The sequence below is a fragment of the Callorhinus ursinus genome, unplaced genomic scaffold (assembly GCF_003265705.2).
Source record: "Callorhinus ursinus isolate GAN/ISIS: 27379988/994484 unplaced genomic scaffold, GSC_fseal_2.0 scaffold38, whole genome shotgun sequence".
Classification (NCBI taxonomy): Eukaryota; Metazoa; Chordata; class Mammalia; order Carnivora; family Otariidae; genus Callorhinus; species Callorhinus ursinus.
In genome coordinates this window covers 5,909,005-5,922,114 of record NW_027397100.1, presented here as the reverse complement: position 1 = coordinate 5,922,114, position 13,110 = coordinate 5,909,005, and the positions used below count along the sequence as shown (strand labels likewise).

Sequence of the window (13,110 nt, the reverse complement as noted above, 5' to 3'; positions counted from 1 at the left end):
GGCACAGGCAGGCTTGGCGCCTCCTGAAAGCTGTGAGGGAGAATGTGGTCCAGGCCTCTCTCTCTCAGTTTCTGGTTGTCTACTGACAATCTCGGAGGTTCCTTGGCTTGTAGATGCCAAGCCTTCAGCCTCCCTTGGCATTCTCCCTTTTTACTATCTTCCCTCTGTGCATGTCTCTGTGTCCGCATTCCCTCTTTACAAGGACACAGTCATATTTGATCAGGCCCAACCCTAATAACTTTGTTTTAGCTTGATTATCTGCAAAGACCCTATGTCTAAATGAAGTCACATTCACAGGTCCTGGAAATCGGGGCTCCAACATTGGCGGGAAGAGTAGTGGGGAGAGGGTACAATTCAACCCACAACAGGGTCCCAGCATGCTTTGTGGTCTTGGCTGAAAATGCCTTGACAGCCTTGGGCAACCCCACCTGCCCAACAACCAGAGAGAAGGAAGAGGGTTCTTTTTTTTTTTTCTTTAAGGTTTTATTTATTTATCTGACAGAGAGAGACACAACGAGAGAGGGAGCACAGCAGGGGGAGTGGGAGAGGGAGAAGCAGGCTTCCCGCGGAGCAGGGAGCCCAACACGGGGCTCGATCCCAGGACCCTGGGATCATGACCTGAGCCGAAGGCAGACGCTTAACGACTGAGCCACCCAGGCGCCCCAGAAAGAGGGTTCTTTTGATGGGAACACCCCCACCTCCCATCCCCAGGCCCAGAACGAGTGGCTGTGGGAGGCAAGTGTGGGAGAAGAAGAAAAACAGCCAAACTCAGAGCCCTGCCACATCAGTAGCCTCCTGAGGATTAATAATTATTAAGTTATTCATAAAGATTAATCTGGATCCCTCCTAAGAGCTCCAGAGGAGGCTGGCTCCTAGCATCCACTAGCTCCTGCCCACTAGCCCGGGGACCAAGTGGCCCCGCCTCATCTCCTGGGGCCTCTGGCCTCAGAAGCAGACCTGGGTTTGAATCCTACCCTGCCACTTTGTGGCTAAGACACCTTGAGCAGGCCTGCCCCTTTCTCCCAGGATTGAGTGAGCATTGCACGCGAGCCATTTGCAAAGTGCCCGCGCAGATGGACGCTCTGTGAGTGTTTGCTGAGTCTCACAGGGAAGGCCCGAGGCTGGAGCCTTGCAGAAGCCTGAGCCATGAGTCAGGGCCACACAAGCTGAGGAATGGGAGAGTCACAGTACATCAGTTGACACGGAAGCTGCATGGGACTTCTTTCTGCTCGTTGATGATGGCGGCCAGTGCTGAGCCAGTAACACCTAAAACGGACACACACACACACACAGACACACACAGACACACACACTCACGCTGCCTGGGTTTCAGAGCCCGGAGCCCATTCCCGGCCCAAGACCATCATCCCCACTCTGCCCTATTTCACTTTTCTTCTGATGGTCTCAGAACCTCCCCTTCAGAGGTTCTCAGCAAGTTTATATTTGGGAATGATTGTAACGTAATCTGATACGTAATTAGGGCAGAATAGAAGACTGTGTTTTTAACTACCCATACATCTCCATCTCATTTAAATAATTCCTAATATATCCAAGCAGGCTGCCTCACGCGGCACTGATGTGTACTGAGCTGAGGATAATGAAATAAGGGATGGGAGAGGGGAAATGCTATTTCAGAGTCCGAAGATCACCAATTAATGACATGAAAAACCAAGAGGGACTCTGTGCACTTCATGTCCCCTGTGCAAGGCACAAACGCGGACCCCTCCCAGGCCCCCCGTTCAGCTCCCCCAAGGCAATTACAAGAAGCCAGGGGGACAAGGAGGGCGGGAGCGTGGCAGGGGCAGTCCCGAGGGGACAGAGCTGGTGCAAGGACAGCCCCCATCCCCACCGCCAAGACGGCCCTTTTCACATCCCACTGCCCCTCCGCCGCCCTGACCCAGCCCCCCATGCCTCCCCTCACTCTGCACCACACATGTTTCATGGCAGCACTGAGATCCAGCCAGAGATTCATGGGCCCTGTTCTACTGAAACAAGCCACCCACTCAGCCCACCTGCTCATCACAGCCCATGGCCCTGAAGGACATGGTCCCCATCTGCACTTCCATCCCAGGCCGTAGGCCACTCACAGGGCTCTAACCTCACACGCTCAGGGGCTTTGCACAGGCTTCCCTCTCCCTGGACACTGCCTGGACTCCTCCCCGGCTGGCTCCTGTCCATCCTCAGGTTTCACTTCCATGTCTCCTCCTCGGAGAGGCCTTCGCAGACCTGTGTCATTCCCTACCCCAGCGCCCCATTTATCAACGTTACAGCACAAACCACAATATGTCACTTACGTGTTCTATTCCCAAGCCCCATGCGGCAGGGACCTTGTCATATTTCCACTGGTGCACGCTGAGCCTAACACAGAGCAAAGCCCAGAATAGGTATCAGCACAAATGCTTTGCGTGTGTTGAATGGATGATTCTATAGGAGAGAGAGGGAGTAAGCGGCATTGGCCCCGCATTCCTGCTTAATGCCCCCCCTCCAACCTCCTCCATCACATGGTTCTCAGAATACCCCACCACCTGACCCCTTAGGGAGGCCTTTCTCTCTGCCACCCGAGACCTCTGCGTTCTCATCACTTGTGCCCCATCAGCAAGCTCTGGGACATTACCATGTGGCTTCTCCAAGTGTGATTACCAAGCCCAGCAAGGTCCCACCAGCATACAGAGAGGCAAGGGGTCTGGGTTGGGGCTGGAATGGGCCAGTGAGCATGGCCTCCGGCAGGAGCTGAGATTGGATCACAGGAGATAGAAGTCACAGCTTGGGGTGGAAGCCCAAGCCGGCCAGGCCTCAGTGGCTGGGCTTTTGCGATGGGCCAAGAGAGGGCTGCTAATGGTCCCGTGCTCCTAGCTGTGCTACTCCCTTAACAGAAACAAGAGATCCTCCAGCACCTTTGTACCCCTCCACCCTCAACACATACACACACACACACACACACACACACACACACACACACACACACTCCTCTTGTTTTTCCAGGACTGAGACCTCAGCCCACAGTGCTGGGTATGAATTTGGTATCCAGAAAAATACTTGTTCCATCAGCACAGCCCACAGGACTCCCAAAGGGGAGAATTTGGGGGGATTTCATTTTTCTCCCAAATGGCCTCTTAGCAGCAGATTTGACTCACAGGATGTGGATTAGCATCCTCTCTCTGCAAGAAGCCGGGCACAGGGGATGACCGACCTGTCCCACAAGTCAGGATGGAAAATGGGCCAAAGTGCCCAGGAACACAGCCTTCTCCCCCGTCCTCACTCATCTGCCATCACCCTGGTGCCTGCTCATGCTGGGCTGCAGGGCTGCTGGCAAAGCGTCCTGGGCTGCAAGTTCCCACATGTGCATCCTCCCTGACCTCCCGCTCCGGTCCTCACTAGCCTGGGAATCTTGGCAAGTACCTCTGGGGTCGTTAGCTACATTCCTAGACAAACACCAGGGCCCCCCACCCTGGAAGCACCGTGTACCTTAAGGACAGACTTGCCCCCCACTGCCAGCCCCTCTGTGGACCAGACAGACCAAAATGTCCAGGACAGGCCCCCTCTTAAACACATGACCCTAAAGACCACCACATTGAACAGTGAACACGTCAGACCTCCTCATCCTGGTTTTTCAGTTCAGAAAACCCGCTCAGCACACGGGGTTTCCTCCAGGCCCCGGGCAGCGCGGTGGAGGGCTGGGAGCTCGGACTTGGAAACCAGACCACTTAACTCCAGACCCAAGCTCTCTTGCTCCCTGGCTTTGTGGCCTCAGCTCATCGCTCCCCTCTTTCTTCTGGCTCCTCACTCGTAAATGGAGGTAAATGTGTCACCTCCTTCCAAGAGCTGCTTTGAGAACAAATGAATTAATGTTCAAATTAACCTGCAGGTTAATAACCGTCTGTCCTGTTTTGCCCAAAACTATCCCAGATTTGGCACTGAAAGTCCTGCACCCTACAAACCCCTTGCTTCCCAGATAAAAACAGAGGTCGTCACCCTAACTAAATATGTGTGTATATTTATATATAAGGTGCCTGACACGTGGTAAGTACTAAATAATATTACCAAAAAAAAAAAAAAAACCCTGAGCTGGGCACCAGTGACATCACCTGCCAAAACGTGCCCCTGTACCGACTTGCCCAGCCCACCCCCACCTGGGGCAGGCTTACAGATTGATTTGGGGCCAGGCTCCTAATTCAGTGCCTGGAGCAGGCCTGTGAGGCAGACCCGTTCCCCTGCTGGCCTGGGACGCCTGGAGGGGTCCCCGCACCCGGAAATGTCCTGTTCTACGGCCCCTCCTCTGGCGTCAGAGTCTTTCTGCTCCGAACAGATGGGCCCCCAGGGGCCGCCCCCGCAGCCTAGGGAAGCCCCAGCCCCTTTCACACGCAGGTAAAACTTTAACCAGAGGCCTTTGGCGGCGCACTGGGCCCTGCACTCCCATTCAGGGCATGATAAATAGCTGCTGTCACTGGGACATGAATGCCCATATTGAAGAGCCCTGCTTTCTGTCTCCCTCCCTTTCAGGCTGCCAACTTCTTCTCTCTTAAGCCACCGGGCGTCACTCACATGTCACCTTCTCCTGAATGCCCCCCAGTCAGAGACCCTTGCTCCCACTGCCCCCCGCCTCCCACCTGCCCGCCCCTCCCCTCCCCCACCCTCTCCTCCCCTCCTCCTGCTCCCCAAATCCTCTCCTGTCGCATCCCCCTCCTCCAGCCCTGATTCGCCCCATCCCAGGCCCTGGGCCAGGGAAGCTCACACTCTTGCCCCTGTCATCCACACGGTCACCGCCAGGACAGCTGACCCCAGACACAGGAACTCGCCATCACTGCCCCAACAGCACCGGCACCATGTCTGCAGTCCTAAAGGGAAGGAGGGCAAAACCAAACAGGAAGCCCAAAAAGTAAGTGAGAAGAGAACAGAGTCATAGTGCCCTAACACAAGGGCCTTTACCCCAAATGCCAGGCTCTTATATCCGGCTGAGTCTGGGTTGTGTTTCTCTGGGGGAGAGAAACCATAGACTCCATCAGATTTCCCAAAATGGGCCAAGAATTGCAGCTCAGAGGCTCTGCTCATCCCAAGAGGGCCCAGCAGCACTGGAAATCCCACACTAGCTCCACACTGCGGTATCCAAGCCATGCCGTTGAGACAGACAACCCCATGTCTGCGGTGCATGCCCGTAGCCGGGAGAAAGCCTGTCTTCTTTGGCAGCAGGAAACGGCCATGCGCTGGCCTATCTTTGTCAGAGCCCTCTTCAGCCCTAACACCCGTCAGTCCAGTAGCTGAGGAGGCTACAGATAGGCTCCACACGTCAGGGGCCACTCAGTGAGCTACCTCATAGGCATGTTAAAGAGAACGGTGTCTTTCATTCAGAAAAGTGCCGCTCATTTCATCACTGAGATGACTTTCAAGAGGCTTCCATTTCAGTGACAAATGGAGCTGCAAGGCACGGGATGTGAGAAGGGCATGGTAACCTCACGTGTGCCAGGGCCCCTCAAGACTACCTTCCAGCTGCGTTTCCACGCCCTGCCCTGGGGACCAGAACGCCAGGGGTTGTCTTGAGACTGTCTGCTTGTTATGAACCCTTGTACACTGTGGGAGATACACGAGGGCACACGTGAAGCATTGCTAAGTCTACTGTTCCCCAGAATTCACACAATGCGGAGGAAAGGGGGAGCTCCCCTCCACCTCAAATGGGGGAGCTACCCCTGAAGTAAAAGAAGTACCACATAAAGGGAAGCCTGGGCGGCTCAGTCGGTTAAGCTTCCGGCTCTTGTTTTCGGCTCAGGTCATGATCTCAGGGTCGTGAGCTCGAGCCCCATGTCTGGCTCCACACTCAGCATGGAGTCTGCTTGAGAGTCTCTCTCTCTCTCTCTCTCTCTGCCCCTTCTCCTGCTCACACTCCAAATAAATAAACAAACAAACAAATAAATAAAATCAAAAGAAGAAGAAGAAGAACCACATATGGGCCTACCACCGGACATGGGTGGCCCCTGGTGTCTTCTCAAATACAGAGCTGCGGCAATGAACATAGTCCCATGTTATGCCCTCCAAAATAGACTTCTATGGTCAAATACACTAAGGAAACACAGCTGTTACAACACCTTTCTTAGAGGGCCGAGATGAAGATTAGCTGATTCAGGGCTCTGAGGAATTCTACAGTAAACAAACTTGATCCGCCCAGGGCTTCCCAAACTCACTGGACAGACTGCGGAGCCCTTTCTTATGCAGAATGACCATAAACATTCCAAAGAAATACACAAGGCACCTTGCCTACCAATAATAACTCTAGGTAAGTGTCATTATTACCCCATTAGACAGATCAAGGTCGTGAGGCTCTAGAAAGTTGAGTGGATTGTCTTAAGTCTCCACAGCCAGCACCTAGCAGAGCTGGGATTTGTCCAACTGCTAAACTAGTTACCTGACCATCTGATTCCTGAGGCACTGTGAGAATGAGTTTATGAGACACAGACACCATCCCCATCAGAAGCAAGGAAAGAAAGGAGCATTTCTGGACTTGGTGTAAGACAGACATTGAACCGGCTCTGCGTCTGGAAAGGAAAAAGGATGAAAGAGGGGAAGACACCACAGTGGATTCTGAATACTGCCGTAATCTCCCCCAAGGAGTCTTGCTTGTGGAGAGTTTCATCAACAGTAGCTGCTTCTGAGCATCTCCCCAGGGGCTGCAGTCTGGAGGTTTGCTTGAATTTCATGCATTGGTTTATTTCACCTCCTGATCAGGCCTGAGGGCTGTCAAACATAGACCAGCCTCTCGTACCCACTTCAAAAGAAGCAGACAGAAGGTGAGGAGGTCAGACTCAGAAAAAGCTAGAGGCCAACAACAAGGGGCAGGAGGGCTGCCTTAACCCAATCTCTGAGGCCCTATGGCAAAGAGCTCTCAAGATTTCCACCCATTGAAGGCTCCAGGAAGAGATGCTGAATAGCCTGAGCTAGTCAACCTGTGGCATTCTCCTGCCAACTATTATGTGTCCAGGGATGATGGGTACATGACCAAGGTTGGGCCCAATCCCTTTTTCCCTGTGTATTAGCTATCTAATGCTGTGTAACAAATTATCCCAAAACTTACTTTTGGGATAATTAAAACAGCAATAACCATATATTAGGTCTCAAGATTTCTACAGGTCAGGGATTCACAAGTGGCCTGATTGGGACATGCCAGCTCAGGGTATCTTGTGAGATTGAAGCCTCATGTCAACTGAGGCTGTCATCGTCCGAAGGTTTGACTGGAGCTGGAAGATCTGCTTCCAAGGAGGATCCCTCACATGCCTGACAGGGTGGTACAGGCTGTTGGTGGGAAGCTTTGGTTCCTCTCCCCGTGGGCCCCTCCACAGAGCTGACTGAGTGTCCTCACAGCATGGCTGCTGGCTTTCCAAACGGAGCAATCCAAGACACCGAGGACAGCTGTAATGACCTTTATGACCCAGCCTCAGAAGTCCCACCACCGTTTCCACCGTGTTCCAGTTGTTAGAAACAAGTCACTAAGTCCAACGTTCATCCAAGGGTGGGAGGATTAGACCCCACCTTTTAAAGAGAGGAAAGCCAGTAACTTTCTACTCACAGTTCTTCTCCTCCCTTGATGTATCACTCAGCCTCAGAGATGGAGTCCAGCTCCTTTAGTCGTGTTGTTCCTTGACATAATTAATTCCCCCGGTTTGAATTTGATTTTGTGTTACTTGCAGCCAAAGGCACTCTGACAGACACAGATTTTTAAACAATTATGATGCAATGTGGTAAGCCCATAATCAAGGTATTCATACAGTTTTTCACTGAGACAGCAGGGAAAAAATCCACTAACTCAGCTTGGGGAGGACAGACAGAGGTAATCCCTGAACTCAGTCATGATTGGGGTGCTGGTATTGCTGATTTTGGGGTTTTGTGCCTTTTTAATTTTGGTTTTATTTTACAACAAGAATTGACTTCTATCTCTAGGCTATGGCCTGAAGATGAAACATTCAGGCATCTCTCTTGATGAGTAGTTCTAGATTTCTGTTACAAAAAGAAATTTCTCATTATTAAAAAAAAAAATTCTGCTATGTGATTTCAGTATCACATTTCTACACATTAGGGATCTCAACCCTTATGAAAATCAAATATAAAAAGAAGAAAATTTAGCGAACTTGAACCTAAATCAAGAATCACCTCATTATTATTAATGAATAATCACCCTCACATTAATGAATTAACTTTAAAATACCAAGCTTAACTGCTAATTAACCTTCAATCGATGCTTTAAATAAATTGTATTGTGGTTACAAAGTAAAAATATCATTAATAACATAACATTTTCAATATTATAATCTTTCAGATACTGTGATTAATAGAAAGTATTTCTTTAATTTTCCAAGCTTGCTGTTTTTTAAATGATATTAAGCCTGGGGAAGGGAGGGGAGAGCAGAAGGCAGATCATGGACATCTAGCCAGGTCACTCTGACACTGAGCAATGTCCTGAGGCCTGGGCCTGGTGAACACACAGTAGCTACACTGTCCATCAGAAAAACATCTGGTTAGGGCATGTTAGGTTTAGGGCCCAAATAAGCATCCCTGAATTCTTCTTCATACCTGACCCAGCTGGTCGCATGGCAAGAACCCCAAATCCAGATGAAATGGAACCAGGCACTCAGCACACATCCTCGTTACCAAGAGACATGAGCAACCCAATTCTTTCTTCTCAAGGGAGAGGACAGGGGGTCCTCCCACAAAATCCTGCATCACAGCCACTTAATGTATTCCTGAGAACTGAGGATCTATGGTTGTCATTACAGAAGAGTTCCCTTCTAAGAAATACTCCCTAGGCCTTATCTTATTACATCTTCATAATGACCCTGAGAGGTAGGTATGGTGGCGACCGTCACTGAGAGCCAATGCCCATGTGTTCCTCTATACTTCTTCCACCCTGGCCGCTAGTTTGGGGTCATTAGACGGAGCTGTAGTCAGTGGACTGGATACCACTCCCAGACCTGAGCCCTAAAACCAAGGTCTGCAAACACTTTCTGCGAAGGGCCAGGTAGTAAACACACAAGGCTTAGCAGGCCCTACGGTCTGTCTTTGATAATAAGTAACCTAATGGGTGTGCCTGTTCCAATAAAACTTTATTTATAAAACCAACCAGAGCCTACATTTGGCTCATGGGTATAGTTTGCCAACCTCTGTCCTAAAACATCCCTCTAAATCCTCATTCTTGCCTGGCTTAATACAAAGGATTCAGCAGAGAGCCTTGGGGAGGCCTTGGGGGAATGACAGAGCCACAGAATGGAAGAGCCTAGCTCCCTGAGCTGCTGCCTAACCCAAATTGTACTGTGACTGAAGCAAGAAATAACTTGCATTGTGCTTAAGCCACAGAGATTTGGGGATCATTGGTCGTGCCCTCTTGCATTAATTAACCTGATTAACAAAGTCGGTTTAATTGTTCCATACTTATAATTGTCCAGCTCTTTCTAGCCCAGATAACTGGCTCTGTCCACTTTAGGAAGAGGTTATGATTCCAGCACAGCTCCCCGAGGATAGCCCCAACTATGTGTTAATCCTGAGCCGCACGACGGCTTTGCATACACACAACACTGCAGCTGGTCCCACACCACTGGCTGTGGATAACTGCTCCTGTGTGACAGCTAAGAAAGATGAGGCTCCAAGAGAGAAGTGGTCCTCCCTAGTTGACAAAGCAAACAACAGATGCAGGTCTAGGATGACGAACTCATCCAGGCTGGCTGGAACACTCCCGGGTGTAGCCCTGAAAGTCCTGCATCCATCCTGGGCAACAGGGCTGGCTGGTCAGCACCCAAAACTCAAGCACAGGTCTGTCTGACTCCGAAGCCCATCCTCATGGCCTATCAGGAAGGGGGTTTGCAAGAGGCCCACTCCATCTTGACCTGGTCCCCACAGGAGGCCTCAGACACCAGCGCCCAGCCCCAGGTGTGCTAGACCCGGGGGGTCAGGAGGGAGCCATGTCATCTCCTCCCCCCAGGCCTCAGGCCTCTTCCCTGAAGCAGTGAATCAGGCATGAATTTTAAATATACACTAGCTTGAGTGTGGAAGTCAGCCCTGACATCTATAAAATGGCACTAAATCCTGCTTTTATGAGCTCTTGCTACATTCTGCGGAGTGTTTTATCACACTCACTGGAAGTTTACTGAGGAGAGTTAATAACCCAAAAACACGGTGGCCTGCTTGTCTACGGATTGAGCAGTGGGACACCCAGCCCGTGAGGTCGGGGAGCTCTTCCCAGTGGTGCTACAGACACCCACACTTCCGTTTCCCCTGTGCTCGGCTCCACCCCAGGCCCACCCACTCCTTCCTCCTTCCATCCGTCTGTCCATCCGTCTGTCCAGCCAGCTGCTCAGGATCCAACCTCAGGACCGGTGCTCAGGTGGTCAGGGAAGGACTCTCGGCAAGGGTGGAACCTGAAGGTTGAGAAGAACTTGCTCGCACCAGAAATGAAGGAAACAGTAACCCAGGGGGAGGGAAGAGCATAGGCAAAGGCCCTGAGTCCTGGAACAGTTCACCCAGGCAGAGAAGGCTTCCAGAGAGGAGAGGGCCGGGACCAATCCTGGAACACCACAGACTAGAAGAGATGGGCGGAGGAGGGAACATCCTGAAAGGAAACAGAAGTAAACAGTCGGAGACCTGGGAGGGAAAACGAGGCTGGAGAGAACCATGCCTGGTGCAGCAGGGGGAATCTCAAGAAGAGAGAGCTCAGCGGGGTCAGATAGTACCGAAAAGCTGAGTAAGAAAGCCAACACAGGGCTCCCTCGGCTTGGACAATGTCCAAGTCGCAGGTGTCTGCTGAGTGCATACTGTGTGCTGGGTTCTGTGCCAAGTTCCAGGGAAGCAGATAAAATAAAACACAGGGTTTTAAGGAGGAAGAGGGGGGAACAGAGAAATATTCAGATAATTACAGTGACCTGTGTCCGATGCTGTGGGATCCCAGAAGATGTGCAGAGTAATGGGATCCCAGAAGATGTGCAGCTAGCTGGGGAGTTGGGGGTTCTTGTGAGAGAAGGGCACAACTGATTTGGTTTGTGAGAAGCGAATAGGAGTTTACTAGATTGGTAGAGAGACAGAAGAAACATCATGGGCCAGGCAGCAGAGGCCTATGTTGAGGAACACAGGGAGGTCCCTTACCCTGGGAGAGTGGGGGAGATGAGGCTGGGGTGCAGGGGAGGCAGTGAAGGACCTCCCAGGCCCTGCCAAGGAGTCCAGGTTTATTCAGGCACAGAGTGGCATGGAGGAAGACAGCATCCGATCTGTACTTTAGAAAATAATCTCGGGGCACCTGGGTGGCTCAATTGGTTAAGCGTCTGACTCTTGATTTCAGTTCAGGTCATGATCTCGGGGTTGTGCGATCGAGCTGCAGACCTGGCTCCGTGCTCAGCTAAGAGTCTGCTGGAGATTCTCTCTCTCCCTCTCCCTCTACTCCTAATCCCACTCACTCACTCGTGCTCTCTCTCTAATAAATAAATAATATCTTTAAAAAAGAAAAAAAGAAAATAGTCTCTGGCTGTGGGTCCCAGCCCCAGCTTTGACGCTAACGTGCTGAGCAACCTCGGACAAGTCCCTTCCATGCTCTGGGCCTCAGTTTCCCACCTCTGACTGGGGAAATGAGACTGTGCCCTCCCGTCCTTTCAATCTGAAGGCTCTGTGGTTATTACAAGAGTCAGCTGTTCTCAGAGTACCCTTTGTATGCAGCCCGTACAAATAAATTCATCACGTGGATTCAAATTTTCAGAGTCATAACTTGCCTTGAGTTTTTGAGAAGTTTTTGCCTAAAAGACTGTTGGGGTCAAGCACACCACCAGCACGTCTAAGAGGCTTTTTCGAAGTTCCTTGGTGAGGATGAGAAGCGAAAACTCCATCGTAGCCCAGGGGAAAAGCTGACATTTGGTGAGATGTGTGTGTTTAAATTCCACCACTTGACATCTGTTTTCAATTAATCTGCCCATGTTAAGAAGGATGCTGCCCAGAGCACAGGATTCAAGCTCCGTTCCAGAGAGGCAGAGGGTTAGTGCAAACCCAGTCCACTCGCTCCCTCCCACTCCCATCCCCAGGGGCTCCCACATACCCCCAGGACCACCTGGCCTGCGCAGTGCCTGAGGATGGCTCCACTCCCCTCTCTGCAATTTACACTTCAGCAAGACCAGGCAGGACGAGTTTGAAGAACTGAAAGGAAAGCCAAGATCACTGGATATACTGATCAGAGAGTGGCATGGGGTGGGTGGGCAAGCAGGCTGAGGCCAGATCCCGCAAAGCATTGTCGGCTGAAGGAGGGAGTCCCATTTTTCTTCTCAGTCTGGTGGGAAAGGACATGGTCCGGTTTGCATATGTATGAGCTCTCTCCATGCAGAGTGGGCTGTACAGAGGCAAGAGGAGGAGGGGACATCACTTCAAACCACACTGGAAAAGGCAAAGCTATGGAGGCAAGTAAAAAGACAAGCGGTCGCCGGGGCGGGGCCGGGGCGGAGGAAGCGAGGAGTGGGTGGAGCACAGAGGGTCTTTAGGGCAGTCCAACTACTCTGCATAATACTGTAAGGATGGATGTGTGTCATTACGTGTCGGGCCAAACCCACAGAACGTACAACACCAACAGTGAACCCTAATGTCAACTACGGTCTTGAGATGATGATGTGTCAGTGAGGGTCCATCAGGTGTAATGAATGTGCCACTGCTGGCGGATGGGCACTAATGGGGGAGGCTGTGCATGCGTGGGGACAGGCGGTCCGTGGGAAATCTCTGTACTTTGCATTCAGTATTTTTGTGAACCTAAAACTGTTCTAAAAAATAAAATTCGTCAGCCTAAAGAAAGTTTTTAAATTAAATTCACCTGTTTCTGTTCCCTTGCTTCAATGAGGCAACAAGGAAATGTAAACCTTCATGTGTGGCTCTCACGGTGTCCCTACAGGCCGCCAGGGAGTTTGAAGGGATGGTGTTACTTACACAGACCCGGGAGTGGTGGTAAATGCAAAAGGAGGAGCCGTATCTGAGGCATGGGTCCGAGGTAGTGCATTCATTGGCAGATCTTGCTGATAAGATGGATGGTGGGAATGAGTGAGGGAGAGGGATGCTGGCTGCGATTCTGGCCTGATCACGTGGAGGGGTGGTGCCGCCTGATCACGTGGAGGGGTG

General features: G+C 51.2%; 1 long non-coding RNA gene across 13 annotated transcripts in view; it reads right to left on the bottom strand.

The window, feature by feature from the left end:
* Positions 1-365: 365 nt before the first annotated feature.
* The window catches only part of LOC112827221 (uncharacterized), a 15,353-nt gene continuing 2,608 nt past the window's right edge, over positions 366-13,110 (bottom strand). For 4 of the 13 annotated variants that reach the window (XR_012374686.1, XR_012374684.1, XR_012374681.1 and 1 more), the window contains 5 exons: positions 12,050-12,147; positions 4,733-10,391; positions 3,594-3,822; positions 2,295-2,424; positions 366-1,266 (listed from right to left, as the gene is read on the bottom strand). This is a non-coding gene — a long non-coding RNA (uncharacterized lncRNA). Of the gene's footprint in view, positions 1,267-2,294; positions 2,425-2,614; positions 2,731-3,593; positions 3,823-4,732; positions 10,392-10,493; positions 10,924-12,049; positions 12,148-12,808; positions 13,080-13,110 lie in introns of those variants that run through there. The other 9 variants (XR_012374688.1, XR_012374683.1, XR_012374691.1 and 6 more) reach the window with 8 other exon arrangements.